Source organism: Heterocephalus glaber, unplaced genomic scaffold (genome assembly GCF_053883595.1).
Source record: "Heterocephalus glaber isolate CG9 unplaced genomic scaffold, H.glaber_assembly_v1.0 deba00000331, whole genome shotgun sequence".
In the NCBI taxonomy this organism is placed as follows: Eukaryota; Metazoa; Chordata; class Mammalia; order Rodentia; family Bathyergidae; genus Heterocephalus; species Heterocephalus glaber.
This window is the reverse complement of record NW_028258142.1, coordinates 28681579-28697915: the sequence shown is the minus strand read 5'-3', so window position 1 is coordinate 28697915 and position 16337 is coordinate 28681579. Positions and strand designations below refer to the sequence as shown.

The 16337-nt window shown below is 35.8% G+C and overlaps 1 protein-coding gene and 1 long non-coding RNA gene across 9 annotated transcripts in view; one reads left to right on the top strand and one right to left on the bottom strand.

Moving 5' to 3' along the window:
• Positions 1-16232, bottom strand: part of LOC106010286 (uncharacterized) — a 42250-nt gene extending 26018 nt beyond the window's left edge. The window contains exon 1 of the long non-coding RNA XR_001184153.3: positions 16166-16232. This is a non-coding gene — a long non-coding RNA (uncharacterized LOC106010286). The remainder of the gene's footprint in view (positions 1-16165) is intronic.
• The window catches only part of Dcc (DCC netrin 1 receptor), a 1202110-nt gene that overhangs the window by 694842 nt on the left and 490931 nt on the right, over positions 1-16337 (top strand). The window lies entirely within an intron of this gene.

Here is a 16337-nt window from a genome sequence, read left to right as displayed (position 1 = left end):
TGTACACAGCAGAATGAGCTCATACAAGGATAGAATTTCAGATATAGAAAATAGGATTGCAGTTAGTGACCAGGAAAAGAAAAATTTCTCTAAAATATTAAGGGACCACAAGAAATCAATCCAGCAGCTTCTAGATGGTGCAAAGAATAACATCAGAGTGATTGGAGTCAAGGAAGAAACAGGAGAGAATGCAGATGACACAAAAAAAACTGTTCAAAGAAGTAATGGCAGAAAGCTTCACAAATAGAGGTAAAGAACTTGACAAAGACATAAGAGAGGAATATAGGACTCCAACTAGTCTTGATCAAAAAAATCTACACTTAGGTATATAATAGTTAAGATTCCACAAACCCAACAGAAGAACAAAGTTCGACAAGCAGTTAGAGAAACAAAACAAATCACATACAGTGGAAAGCCCATCACAATCACAACAGACTTCTCAATGAAAACCCTCAAAAAGAAGAGCTTGGAGCGACATATTTCAAGCCCTAAAGGAAAACAGCTTCCAACCCAGATTGATGTACCCTGTAAAACTATCTTTCAAAAGTGATGGAGAAATAAGATACTATCATGTCAAAGAGCACCTTAGGAATTTCATGAATACGAAACCAGCACTCCAAACAATTTTAAACAATATCCAAGAAAAGACAACGATGAGGATCACAACCCCAAGAAGCCCTGCAGAATGAATCCATCAGGCATGACAAGAAACTAAGCACAAAGGGAGAGAATCCAACAAAAAGAAAAAGTCATGAAAAGGATAAGTCAATAAATATCAATTATAACCATCAATGTTAATGGTCTAAATTCAGCAATTAAAAGAAATAGATTGGCACAATGGGCCAAGAAGGAAGATCCAACAATATGCTGCATATAAGCAGCATACTTAATTCAAAAAGAAACTCATAGACTGAAAGTTAAGGGTGGAAAACAATTCTCCATGCCACAGGAAAGTGAAAAAAAGCAGGAATAGCTATCCTCTTTGCATATCAAGTGGATTTCAAACCAACATTGATTAAGAGAGACAAAGAAGGACACTACATCCTTGTAAAGGGAACAATCCAAGAAGAAGAGATGACAATCATCAATATATATGCAACAACATTAGCGCACACAACTATATAAAGCAAATACTAATGGACATGAAAAATCATAAAAGCACTAATATAATAGTAGTGGAGGACCTTAATATCCCACAGTCACAAATAAATAGATCAACTAGAAAAAAAAATGAAATACTAGAACTCAATCAAACTCCAGAGGAAATGATCTTAACAGATGTTTACAGAGTGTTCCACTGCACAAAATCTGAATACACATTCTTTTCAGCTGCACATGGGTGGTTCTCTAAAATAGACCACATACTCACTCATAGAACAAGTTTAAGTGAAAAGGAACGGAAGTTATCCCCTGTGTATTGTCAGACCATAGTGTGAACAAATTGGAGATCGATAACAAAAAAAACCACAAGAATTTCATAAACACATGGAAATTGCACCACACAATTCTGAAGAAGCAATGGGTCACAGAAGAAATTAAAGAAGAAATCATACAGGTCCTAAAACTAAATGACAATCCCAATACAGTATATCAGAATCTAAGGGACACAGTGAAAGCAATCTTACAGAGGGAAATTCATAGCAGTGAATACTCACATTAGGAAAACAGAGCGAGCTCAATTAAACAACCTGATGCTGAACATAAAGCTTCTAGAAAAAGAAGAGCAGGATAAACCCAAAGCCCATAGAAGGGAGAAAACTATAAAGATCAGGGCAAAAAATCAATGCAATGAACACTAAGAGAACAATACAAAAAAATCAATGAAGCCAAGAGTTAATTCTTGGAAAGAATAAACAAAATTGACAAACTTTAGCTAACCTTATCAAAAAAGAGGAAAGAAAAGGCCTGAATCCATGCAATTAGGAATGAAAAGGGTGAAATTACACTGGGCCCAGCAGAAATCCAGAGGCTCTTCAATACCTAGTTTGAGAACCTATACACCAATAAGGTGGAAAACACAGAAAAAATAGACAGATTCCTAGATACATGTGAATTACCAAAGTTGAACGAAGAAGACCTAAAATTTCTAAATGACCCAATATCAATCAATGAAATTGAAAATGTAATTAAAAACTTACCAACTAAGAAAAGCTCAGGTCCTGATGGCTTCACTGCTGAATTCTACAAGACATTTAGAGAGGAACTACTGCCAATACTGTTTAAACTCTTCAATGAAATTGAAAGGGAAGCAATACTCCCAAATTCATTCCTGGAAGCAAGCATCACCTTGATCCCCAAAGCAGAGAAAGACCCAACCGAAAAAGAGAACTATAGGCCAATCTCACTAATGAACATAGATGCAAAAATCCTTAATAAGATACTAGCAAATAGAATGCAGAAGATTATCAAGATAATACACCCTGACCAAATGGAATTTATCCCAGGGATGCAGGGATGGTTCAACATACACAAATCAATAAATGTAATACACTATATTAATAGAACCAGGGGAAAAAACATATAAAAATCTCAATAGATGCAGAAAAAGCATTTGACAAAATCCAACATGCATTTATGATAAAAACCCTACAAGAAATTGGAATGTATGAACTCTACTTAAATCTGATAAAAGCCATGTATGAAAAACCAACAGCCAATATCATACTAAATGGTCAAAAACTGAAAGCCTTCACACTAAAATCAGGAACAAGACAAGGATGTCCACTATCACCACTTCTGTTCAATATAGTTTTGGAAACATTACCCACAGTAATTAGACATGAGAAAGAAATACAAGGAATAAACATACGAAATGAGAAGTCAAATTGTCATTATTTGCAGGTGACATGATACTCTATATAGAAAACCCTGAGAACTCCACCAAAAGTCTTCTAGACTTAATAACCAAATTCAGTAAGGAGCTGGATACAAGATCAACACACAAAAATCAATAGCTTTTCTGTACACAATAAATAGACTCACTGAGAAAGAAATGGGACAATCAATTCCTTTCACAATAGCATCCAAAAAATTGAAATAACTAGGAATCAACCTAACAAAAGAAATCAAAAACCTCTACTCTGAAAACTATAACACTTTAGATTGAAGATGATAACAGAAAATGGAAAGCATCCCTTGTTCCTGGATAGGAAGAACCAATATAGTGAAAATGGCCATACTTCCAAAACTGCTATATAGAATGCAATCCTAATTGAAATCCCAGCAGCATACTTCACAGACCTGGAGAAAACGATCCAAAAATTCATTTGGAACAAGAAGAGACCTAAAATAGCAAAAGCAATACTAGGCAATAAAGACAAGATTGGGGGTACCACAAACCCCAACTTGAAACTATACTACAAAGCTACTGCGATAAAAACAGCATGGTACTGGCAAAGAAACAGACCTGAGGACCAGTGTAACACATTAGAAGATGCAGAAACAACTCTAGACACACTCAGCCCCCTCATCTTCTACACAGGAGCCAAACACCCTCACTGGCCTCTTTAATAAATTGTGCTGGAAAAATTGGGTTTCAACTTGCCAAGGATTAAAACTAGACCTATATCTCTCATCATGTGCTAAACTATAATAGAAATAGATTAAAGATCTAAATATTAAAGCAGAAACATTAAACTGGCTGGAAGAGAGGTTGGGTAAAACTCTTGAAGACATTAGTGTAGGAAAAGATTTTATGAACAAAACCTCAGTTGCCCATGAACTAGCACAAACAATCAACAAGTGGAATCTCTTCTCACTAAAAAGCTTCTGCACAGCAAGAGAAACCATCAACAGTGGGAAGAGACAACACACAATGTGGGAATTTTCTCCAGCTGTCCTTCAGACAAAGGTCTACTGTCTAGAATGCATAAAGAACTTTAAAAAATCAGACCTCCTAAATTTAAAGACCCAATCCCAAAATGGGAATCTGAAATGAGCAGACATTTCTCAGACAAAGAAGTAGAAATCGCAAAGAAACATATGAAAAAATGTTTAACATCCTTGGTAATTTGAGAGATGCAAATGAAAACAACAGTGTGATTTCACCTCACCCCAGAAAGAATGGCTGCTATCATGAAATCAACCAATAACAAATGCTGGCAGGGCTGTCAGGAAAGTGGAACACTGCTCCATTGCTGGTGGGAGTGTAGATTGGTGCAACCACTATGGAAATCAGTATGTAGATACCTCAGTGAAGTAAGTCTGGAAGTCCCATTTGACCCAGGTATTTCCCTGCTGGGTATCTTCCCCAAAGAATTAAAACAATCATACCACCGTATGTTTCTTTGGAAGCAATACAGGCACTTACTGATCCAACCTTTCTCTCATGATATATGAGGTTATTTGTACTTTGACAAACATTTTGCATGCATGGCATGAATTTTAAAGAAAAGTGTAATTTATAGCTGTATTGTCTTTCATATAAAAATGTTTGTAGTAGTTACGAATCTTTAATCCTACTCCTTGTGTCTGTGGAGTCAGTATCTACTGTAGTATATATGTTAGTGGTAACAAGGAAATCTCAAGTTGCTACATTCGGTATTTTTGCATTTATATGAAACAACAAATCACAAAAATACACTCCTAGCAAGGCATGGAGATGTGGATCTAGTGTCCCATTGGGACTGTGAAAACTTCAGGGTACAGAATGTACAGAGAATACGCAGGGATTATTTCCTGAGCAGAATTTCGAGCATCAAAGCTAACTGTTAGGGAAATAAGTTAATAACAAAAAGAAATCCCTACAGTTCATGTTAGACTAGCAATTGAGGTAGAAATGGTGACTCTTCCCAAAAACTCCCTCTGGCCTGAAGACAGACCTTTTTATGCCACTCACATGAAATCTTAAAAAAAATATAATGACATACCTGGTTATTCACATAAGGCCTTTTAATGAGTTCAGAATTCTCTGCTTTCAGGTGCTCTATATACTAGAATTAAAAAGAGTTAGAATCCCTGTGAATGTTGGAGCCCAGTGTGCTGCAAATGACTGGAGACTTCCAAACTGGTCAAGAGGGAATAGGATGTCTTGTAGAAATAATTCGTCTGTGGTAGAGTCAACTTCATGCTGAGTTTGACAAAAGGATCCAACTGGCAAGACCTTAGCTATAGTTAACTCCAAATTTTACCCACTTTGCATCTGAACTCCTGAAGCTGGAAACGGGTAGAAAATAACACAGGTTCTTCTTGACTGCTCTCTTTTGATACTGATGCCTTCGAGTGAGCCCTGACATTGTCAATGCACAGTGTTACTCTATTCCCTTGATCAGTCATAACCTCCACCTGTGTTACTGTTTCACAGTGTTGTCTTTCTCCTTGTTCCTACCCTACATCTTCCTTTCCTTGCTCTCCAGCTGATGACTTTGCCTTCCATTTCACTGAGAAAATAGAAGCCTTCAGAAGAGAATGTCCATGCAATTTTAACCTTGTCTAACTTGTTGCTATTTGTGGCCACAGCTCTTCATTCCCTTGTACATGATGTATTCTAAGGCCAGTCACTCCATACATGAGTTCCCACCCCTTCCCAAGCAGCTGCAGGCACAGTAGCTTCAGTGCTTGTCTTCAGTCTCCTCTGTATCACTCATCTCTGCTCTCCACTGGATCGTTCTCAACCCACATACACATATTCTATATTTTGCTTCTATTTAAAAATATGCTCCTCTTGAACCTCTGTTCCCCCCAAGCAATGCCTTCTTCCTCTATTTTCTTTCACTCCAAATCTTTTCCAAAGTATTGTCTTGGACATTTTGTCACTACTTCTTCTCTCACCAGTCCAACAAAAGAGTCCTTGTTGAGGTCTTCTATGACTGGTATGTTTATTTCTGAAAGCTTAATTTCTAGCAATATTTGACACAGTGGACACACCTGCCATCATAAAAATCTTCATTTCTTATTTGAGACACATCATTCGTCACTATTTTTTGTCTCTTTTACTAATTTTGTCTCATCTCCCTGAAACCCAGTGTGGGATTTTCTCCATTCTTGGTTCTCCTATTCTTTTATTTTACAATTGGATGATTATTATGCCATGTCTTAGCTTTACATACTTTCTATAATGATAGTTTTCAAGTGATTTATTTCTGTCCCTTAATTCTTCCCTAAGCATCATGCTGATACACATAGCTATTGGATATCTTATAGACCTCTTACACTTGTATAGTCCATTTCTCACCTTGTCTCAAAAGCTCCCTGTTATCCCTCTATAAAAATACGTATTTTAGCAGTACAACCAAATGGATCATTCCAGTAATTCAGGCCAAATAAACAACCAACCTCATAGTGTCATATATGAACATCCCCCATTCATTTAGAACTCAATTCCAGTTCACCTACAAATATCACTGAATCTAATTTTAAAAAGTAGCTGGAATCTAAATGTTCAGCTGAATACATACTACCATTAACACTTCCCTGGTCTGTTTCATGGTCTCCTAACTGATCTCATTGTTACTCATGTTCCTCTACATTCTGTTCTTAATGTAGTAAACAGAATAATCTTGATCAATCTGAGTCATTTTAGGCTATTTCTTTCCTTGAGGCTCTGTAATGGTTTGCTTCTCTTGTTGGAGTAGAAACTAAAGCTCTTACAATGGCTACAAAGACCTGGGAGATCTGGCTCCATGAACTCATCTCTCACTCTTCTTCTGCTTATTTAGGTTGCTCAACTCAAGCTTATTCTCAAGATTTGCTGTCCCCTTTGCCTCCAATAGTCTTACTCCCTGTATATTTCCTTCTCACCAATCTAGCAAGTCCCTCCCACTCTGTCACTCAGTTCTTCATATTTTCTCTCTTCTTTCTTATGCTTTATTTCAAATTATTTATTTTCATATTTAATGTTTTCTGGTGAATCCTCAGTGTTAGAGCAGTGTTAAGAGTGAATTTAATTTTTAAAAAGAGTGAAGTTTTAAGATAAAGATTTTAGATCTGATCTAAAGATTGCAGATTTCATTGTCTGCAGTATTACCTGGTCAAACTGGGTTGGTTATACACTCCAATGCTATGTGTAAAATGATGTGAAGTTTATTTTATAAAAATTCAATATAGTTGGAATTTTAGGGGAAGAAATACATTAAGGATGTGTCCCTCAATACTATAAGAATATTGTTCAGGGTGTCTTCCTTACAAAGGAACATGGTAGCGATATATGAAAATACCACAATTAACCTACATGAACATCACCAGTGGCTGGCTCAGTTCTTTGATGCATTTGTATATAGGGTAGTGGGCATCCTTTATTGACTATGCTGATGCTACTCTTCTTAATGATTTTGTATTCATCCTAATTTAAATAATACAGTCATTATAAGATGTATTTGAACCAGTTTTTCTCCATTGAAAGCAATAAAAAGCATCCTTATGCAACTATCATGCATTAGCATAGTTGTTTCTATATTAGGCATTCCTAGGTTTTGCTAAAATTGGTTCTATGTTTTTTAAAAAAAAACATGTATTATCCCAAACTATTTCCTGTGAAAAATCCTGAGGATACTTGTCCATTATGAAAACATCTTCTATCATACTATAATAAATTATGAGTCACTGAATACTTCAATGTTCATTAAATGTTTCTAATTCTGCTCAACTGCTATGGTTATATTCCTAGATACCTTTTACCTTGATAAAAGGGAAGGCATTTTTTTTAACGTTTTTCCTGGTTTTCAGTACTAGGGACTGAACCTAAAGCCTTAGCACTGAGCTATTTGTCCAACCTTTTGAGTATTTATTTTGAGTCAGGGACTGACTGGGTTCCCAGGTTGGGCTTAAACTTGTGATCCTCTTGCCTCAGCCTCCTAAAATGCTGGGATTAACAGGCACGCACCATCACACATGGCTGGGACTGAACACTTCTAAGGATCTTTAGGTATCTTATACATCTCTTATAGAAAAGAGTGCCAGTTTATCTCTCTGTCAAAATTATGTTAACTATGTTGTTTCATTTCAATCTTGAAAACATTCAGTATTATTTTTACAAGAAGAGTAGCTTTTTAAATATATTAGTGGTTCCAAACATCTTTTCCCAGATACATTAGGTTGTGTACCTATACTATCATGATACCATCAGTTCTGCTATAATGCTTACTTTGAAAATGTGAACTTGTTCCAAAGTTGTTGTTGTATTAAGAAGCAAATTGAATACATTGCAAGTACTCATTTTCTTACAAATGATTTCATCTTCAAAAAAATCCCTAAATAAATACTGGAAATTGCATCATTAACCAAGTCATGAAAGATACCAACTCAAATCTTTACCACCTACTTTAGTTCACTACTTGTGTTATAAAGCACACCCATCTTTATCTACTTTTATAAACTTCTATCTTATTTCCATGAACTATCCTTCAGCAACTTCACTGTAGCATGGGGAGTTTTAGGAACATGTGTGTTTATGTGGTAAAGCAGCATATGATTTGCACGTACCTCATAGGCTACATGTACCCTGGATTTTATATGTGCTTGTCCAAAGCCTAGATAGACAGAATTCTATTTAAGGAATTTTTAATCACTGATGAAGGCCTTGTTGTATCTGTAATTCAATATGTGTCTATAGCTTCCACTCTACCTCTTAGTTTTGTATACAGCAAACTTGAGGCAGCAGAAATTGCAATAGGAAAGAAAGTATTCAAAGCATTTGATTTAAGCAATATTAAGTATCTCAGTTTGAAAAATATGTTTTCAAGGTTTGGAGATGAGTTCTTTCAAGCATTGCTTCCTTTCTTGGGTACAATTAAATTCTTCAGCTCCTTATAAAGATAAATTTTAGTCCAAACTTGATATGGATTTCCAAAACAGCAGGGACATGAGAATTTTTCAAAGCAGTAGTACAGCAGGATCCATATCAGTTCTTCAAAATTCTATAAACATAGAATTATTTTCATCAGTTTCAAGCAAGGGAGCTGACATTCTGTTTGGACAGTAAATGATTTCAGGAACATCAGGAAAGGCCTTGCCTCAAAAAACCATAGCCACCTCGATCAGTGATGCTTAAATGGTTCCATGCCACAGTGAGAGATTAAACTCCAAGTGCAGCCATCCCTGGACTTGATTTCTTTGTGTTCTCATTTAGATTCAGGTGGAGATGACATCAACCCTACCTACAAAATTTTAAGAATAAGTGAACTGACATGAGTAGTTGAAAACGAAAGCAGAGGGAATCAATTGGAAGTAAGCAAGGGCACAGGAGCAACATGTACTGCCTACTTAACAGGCAGACTATAGCCTACCTTTCTAATATCATGCTGTGTCTGTTTGTGAGTGCCAGAAGCAGACAAAACCTGAGGTGATTTTATTGTTTGTGGCCGTGAACAATATTTACACAGCCTTGCTCACTTATCAGTCTGCATCTGTGCCTTTTGGTCTTATAAGAACCTTTCTCAAAAGGCTTGAGTAGAAGACTATAATAAAAACTGTTATTTAAAAGACATTTTTAAAGGGATTACACCAGACATTTACTATGTGTTCATGATTTTATTTATTTATTTTTTGGTGTGGCTGTGGTGGGAGATGAACTGGATTCCTCAACTACCTGTATCAATTCCACTTCATGGTAGAAATTAGAAAGAGGTGTCCTAAAGTTTACCAGCTCTCAATGAATGAACCATGGTGATTTGCAAAGTGAAATCAATAGGTAGCACGCACACAAAAATAATGTTTGATAAGGTAAGGAAGCCACGGGATGCTCTCTGAAAGCAGGGCCTTTACAGACAGGCAGGCCTGGGTGTCATTTCAGGTCTCTATTTGTGGGTTCACAAAGTGGGGGAAGTGACTTAGCCTTCGTGAGTCTGACTAGCTGCATCTGTAAAATCATACATGATGAAAACACTTGAGAGGATTATACAAAAAGATTAAATGGAATACAGTTTTGTAAAAATGTTTTATCATGTCGGACTCTTGGAAAAGGTGCGAAATGAAGGTTAACAGAGGAATAAAATTTAAAAAGGCAAAACAGAAAACCACAACTCCACCTTCGGAGATGGCCAAACATGCAACGCTAAAGAAAGAAAAAGTGCATCTGAGATTATTATCAGCATTTAGTACTATAATCTTTTGTCTTATGTATGTGTTCATTTAAATGTCAACAAATATTAACTATTTTTAAGGCATGAATCTATGTTGTAAGGATAAAAAAGTAACAGATCAGCCCCTGTTCTCCATTTTCTCACTTGTAAAATTAGGAAATTGGAGTAAATAATCAATATTTTAGGAGTATAACTAATATGGGTAATAATACATATATAATTGTTACTATTTTGTGAAGTTGAGCTGCCACAACAAAATACTATAGACTTGATGACTTAAAAGACGGACATTTATTTTTCATATTCTGGAGACTGGGAAGTCTAAGATCAAGGTGCCATCGGGTTTGTGTCCTGGTAATGGCACTATTCTTGGTTTGCACACAGCAAGGATCTCACTGTGTGCTCACATGATCCTTCCTCCATGGGAGAGTGGCAGGGAGATTCTGATAATCCTTCTAATCCTATCAACCCAGCTCCACATTCATGACCTAATCTAAATCTAAATCTACCTCCCAAATGTCTCTCTCCAAACACCATTACGTTGGGAATTTGGGCTTCAGCATATCAACTTTAGGGGAATACAATTACTCAGCCCATACTATTTATATTTATCTTGGTCCAGAAGTTATATGGAATTTTTTCTTAATCTCAAAAACCTATCTTAGGTCATTGTTGGTCTGTCATGTTACAGATGCAAGACAAGGCTTAAAGAGGTGAATTGATTTTCCCAACATCTCACAAGCACTAAGTAGCAGAACTGAGTTCAAACCCTAGGTCTCCTATATGATTACTTAGCCTTGGCACTTTCAGCCTAGTGGTTTTAATTATCATTAAAGTGCAGTTTATGAAGCATCCTTTAGAAGTGATGTTGAGTGAGGTTGATCAATTGGCTAAGGCAGCATGGTTCTTTGGTTCACTAAAAACACATTTTTTAAAAGCTTAAAGGTCTAGTATCTAGAATATATAAAGAACTAAAAAAATCAGAACCCCCAAATATAAAGATCCAATTCAAAAATGAGCATCTGAAATGAACAGACACTTCTCAGACAAAACAGTAACAGCAGCAAATAAACATATGAAAAAAAGTTCAACATCACTGGTCATTCGAGAGATGCAGATGAAAACAACACTGAGATTCTACCTCACCCCAGAAAACAATGGCTGGCATGAAGAAATCAACCAATAACAAAAGCTGGTGGGGGTTTGGGGAGAAAGGAATCCTTCTTCATTGTTGGTGGGAGCACAGACTGGTGCAACCACTGTGGAAATCAGTGTGGAGATACCTCAAACAACTAGGATTAGAAGTCCCATTTGACCCAGCTATTCCCCTGCTGGGTATCGTCCCAAAAGAATTAAAAGAATTATACCACAGTGATATATACACACCCATATTTATAGCAGCACAGTTTGTGATAGCTAAAACTTGGAGACAACCCAATTGGCCATCAACTGGAGACTGGATAAAGAAAATATAGATATTATATATACATATATATATATAATAAAATGGAGTACTACTCAGCCATAAAGAAAGAGAAACTAGAGACATTTATAGCTAAATGGATGCACATTGAGGCCATGCTCTTCAGTGAAATAAATAGGACACGCATGTGTAAATACCGAATATTTTCTCTGGTGTGAATAAAAAGTGTAAATAATGATCAAAATATATACTTGATAGTGTGAAATAGGAAGAAAAGGTCTAAAGGAGTAGGGGAAATGGGAGGGGTAGGGGAAAGGAAAGAAAGGAAAAGAAAAATATGAGCAAAGGAAAAATATGGAATTAAAGTCTCTGTAAATAGGGAAGGGTGGAGGAAGTTAAGGGAGGGCAGGGGAATGCGGTAAAAATAAAAACCAAGATACATCATGTAAAGGTACAAGATCCCAATGATGAATGTAACTGTATTGTATACCTAAAATGTACCAATAAACTTAATGAAAAAATAAAACTTAAACATGTAAGGGAAAGACACCTTTTAATAGAAATGATGACATTCTCAGGGACACAATTGCTTGTCCTCTGATCAGCTGTCATTACAAGCAGAATATATCTTGAAGAAATGCTGAGGTCATTAAAGCACAGAGCTCTTTAACGGAACCATTCAATCTTGAATGCATCCCATTACTCTTTGGAGTTTCTGAATAAGTTTATTACAGCATGCCTATCTCTCTAGCTTCAAACAAGGTGGATTTATTTTTCCTTTTCAGAGTCCATTGATCAAATCCAGCATTTATAGTTTTATTTTTACACTTTGTGATAACATCCAGGTCTGGACAATATCAAGACTATGCAATTCTAGGGAAATTTTGTTTCCATAAAAGTAATCTCTGCTTGTTAATTTTTCATGTAAATGAAAACATTTATAAAATTTCTGACGTTTTCTATGGTTTCAAAAATTAGGAGATGCAAACCTTCAGCTTTTAACTTTCTGTACTGTTCAACATTTATTCTTGATAAAGAATGTTGACCAGAGGAAGCTCTAAGCTGCACTTTCTAAGCCAATGACCTTTTAAAAGGGATTAGAGCAGACATTTACTGTGCATTTATGATTTTATTTCTTCTTTTTGTGTGGTGGCTGTGGTGGAAAATGAACTGGATTCCTCAACTACCGATATCAATTCCACTTTGTGGTAGAGATTAGAAAGGGCCCTGTACTCTAGCCAAGATACAGGTATTTCTTACCATGTACTTCTCAGGCCTCTACATCTCTCTTCTCTGGCATAGATTATCAGTCATCTGGTCTTCTCTTACTTGATAGAATCTTGGGAAACTTTGCATCTTAGTCACTAGGGACATCAAAACTATGAAAACCTAAGGATCCTTTTCATATTATTTCATGCCCCAATGTACCAACTGCTCCTCTGTTACAATGAGCACACCATGTGGATATATTTTTGAAGTGTTCTGAAACAGGGTGTTGCTGTGTAGTCCAGGCTAGTCTTGATCTATTTGTGTAGCATAGCCTGGCCTAGAACTCATGGAAACCCACCTGCCTCAGCCTCCCAAGAGCTAGGAATATATGCATGCACCACCACACCCAGCATCATGTGGGTATTAGAAGCATCCTACTTTTCTTCCTCATTGGACTCTTCATGCTTTGAAGATATCTGTGCTGTCTGCACCCGCAGTGCCTAACACAGTGCCTTCAGGTAGGTGCTCAGTGAGTGTTTCCTAACTTAAATTAAAAAACAGTGCCATTGCTATGGCAGTGGGAGTAAAGAGAACAGATATTACAGAGATGGAATGGCAAAGCCTGACAACGACAAGCAGGGTATGAAAGTCAAATGTAAAAGCCTATAGATAACAGTCTATATGTTATATAGATAATAAACATATAGATAACAAGGTGACAGAGATAAAATACTTTTAATAAGATAAAAATCATGGATAATATTTATTAAATACTTAGTATGTGTTGAGTACTGTGCTCATTGTTTTACATGGATTATGTCCTTGAATCCGAACACAACTGTTTAATGAATAAGAATTTTAATTAAAAATGCTAAATAATTGAAAAACAGGGCCCAAAATGTAGACATAGCCTCATTTCTCCATATTTTATAAAATCAGAGTTTTTTTCACATTGTGATCCAGGAACACACAAAATTAAAAATTATATAAAAAAATAGTGGTTAAAAATGCGTATTCCTGGGTTCTGTCACCAACCTGTCCATAAGTCAGGAAGCGTCTGTGTAGAGCCAAGGATTCTACATGTTCAGAATTACACCAATCCACTCCAGTGCCAACTAATGCTTTAGAAATATTGTGTTTATTTCAGTTCAATAAAACTTTGTGAACCTCTTATAATGTTGTACAGTTGACTCAGGCATTGGAGATGCTGAAAATAACATAATTTCTTACTCCAGGGCTGACTGTACTAATGGGAAAGAAAAATGATAACACACTGCTTTAAATGCCTTGGTGCCTTTGTGAGTACATTGCACTTAAGAGACCCAGGAACTCTGCCCAGGGTTGTGCTTGAAGTGACAGAGAGATATAGAGTTTAAAAACAGCTACCAGTTAGTTGTAAAGAGTTCATGAGACAGGTCAGGATCAAACATGGTGGTCAGCTATATAAAGATGGTGTTCAAGATGTAGGAGGCGAAACTGCCAAGGAAGAGCCTTAAAAACCAGATCAGGAACAAATCATTGTTGATTACTTCTCACTTGAAATTGTTATTTTCAGAGTATAGTTCATTGAGAAAGTGAATCAATGAATACATAAAAAATTAAATCCCCCCTTTGTTTTTTCATTTTTTATATTAGTACATGTTTGCAGTACATGCAGTTTACAGCCATCTTGGGGCCTGAGTACATGCGCATAATACAGTTCCTTTCTTTTTTTAATCCCCTTGCTCTTCCCTCCTGCATCCCTCCCTCCCTCCTCTAAATCTCTTTTCCCCATATTCATTATTATTGACTGCATGGCAAAAGAATAAATTAGTAGTGAAAAGATGACCTCTAGAATGGAAAAACATTGACAACTACTCAGCAGACAGTGGACTATTATAAAGTATATGTAAAGAATTCAAAAAGAACTAAAAATATTCGACCATCTAAAATAAAAGATCCAATCAAGATATGGGCAAGGGAAATGAACTGATACTTTTCAGAGAAAGAAGTACAAATGGCCAACAGATATAGGGGGAAAAAAATGTTCAACATCTCTGGCCATTAGAGAAATGCAAATTATTAAAACCACACTAAGATTCCATCTTACAACAAAAAGAATGGCAATTATTAAAAATTTTTAAAAATAACAAATGTTGGTGTGGCTGCAGTGAACAGGGAATCCTCCTACATTGCTGGTGGGAAGTAAACTAGTACATCCATAATGGAAATCACTATACAGATTTCTCAAAGAACTAAAATTAGAATTTTCATATGATCTATTTATATCCCCTTTTAGGTATCTTCCCCAAAGAGCTAGAGGCATCATACTACAGTGACATGTGCATATCAATGTTTATAGCAGTATGGTTCATACTAGCTAAATCCTGGAAGCAGCCTGTATACATATCAACAGACGAATGGATAAAGAAAATGCGATTATCTATACACAGTGGAGTACTATTTGACTATAAAGAAGGATAAATTTGAGACATTTATAGGAAAATGGACGCACCTGGAAAATATAATGTTGAATGAATTAAATCAGTCATACAAGCATAAATACCATATAGTATCTCTCATTTGAATAAGGCAAAGTACAAAGAGCACAATAAAGGATAAATGAAAAGAGAAAAGAGAATAATCTCTTGCAAATGAAAAGGTGTCCAAGAGGCTGAGGGCAAGGGGAGTGTTGGAGGGAAAGGAAAGTAAGTAGAATAAAGATGTGGCATGCACAGGAACCCAATAACCTCAATGAATATAAACACTATATGTCATAAACATGAACTAAATTGACCTTTTGAATGACTTAAAATTTTAGTTTATTTTGTGAATTATCTCTGCCAAAGGAGAATGTTGAAAATTGTCTGCCTAATTTGTAAAGACTTAGGCTGGCTTTTCTTTGGTGGGATAAGTGATGCCACATAAAAGAAGAGTTGTGTTTTAGATGATTTTTTTCCAAGTGCAAATACTTTAACAGTTTTTGTAAATTCTAATTTAACTCTAGATTCTTTTGCACTACCAAATTTTATTAATCAATTTTGTGAAAAATTAGCATCTGCCTCTGCTATTACTGCCCCACCATAGCCGTGTGTACTCATTGATGTGTGATTCCAAGTAACCTCACCCTCAAAGTGTATTTCTGTGCCTTTATTTTTATTTATTTATTTTTTTATTTTTTTAGGATACCACAATCTTACCATATTGTATTCTGCTTTACATTTCAAAGTAGCTTTATATACATTAATTGCTTTCATAATTTTTAAAAGAAGATATCGTTATAAACATACTGAGATTCAAAAAGAAAGTAGTCAAGGTCATATGGCATTGTATGGTAAAAGAACACGAACTGACTGAAATTCACAGAAAAACACCTAATATATGATGGACATATTATATGTTTACAATAAAATTTGGATCTGAATGATCACTAAAGTTATCATGAACCAACATTCTGTCTATTAAACTATATAAATATATAACTAAATAGAGCTGGTAGTCATTAGAAATACGAAAAGGTATTACACAGAAGACTTACAGCAGTGGAAGAGACATTTCCTCTTCTTACATGTGGCCAGAACTTCAGCACTATAGGTCCACCCTGGTGATGTTGAGGTATGATGTCATAAAGAGATTGTGAAGTACCAAATTTAAAGGGCAACACAGAGCAGTTACATTTTAGTGTGGATGTGTTTACATATGTTTTAAAA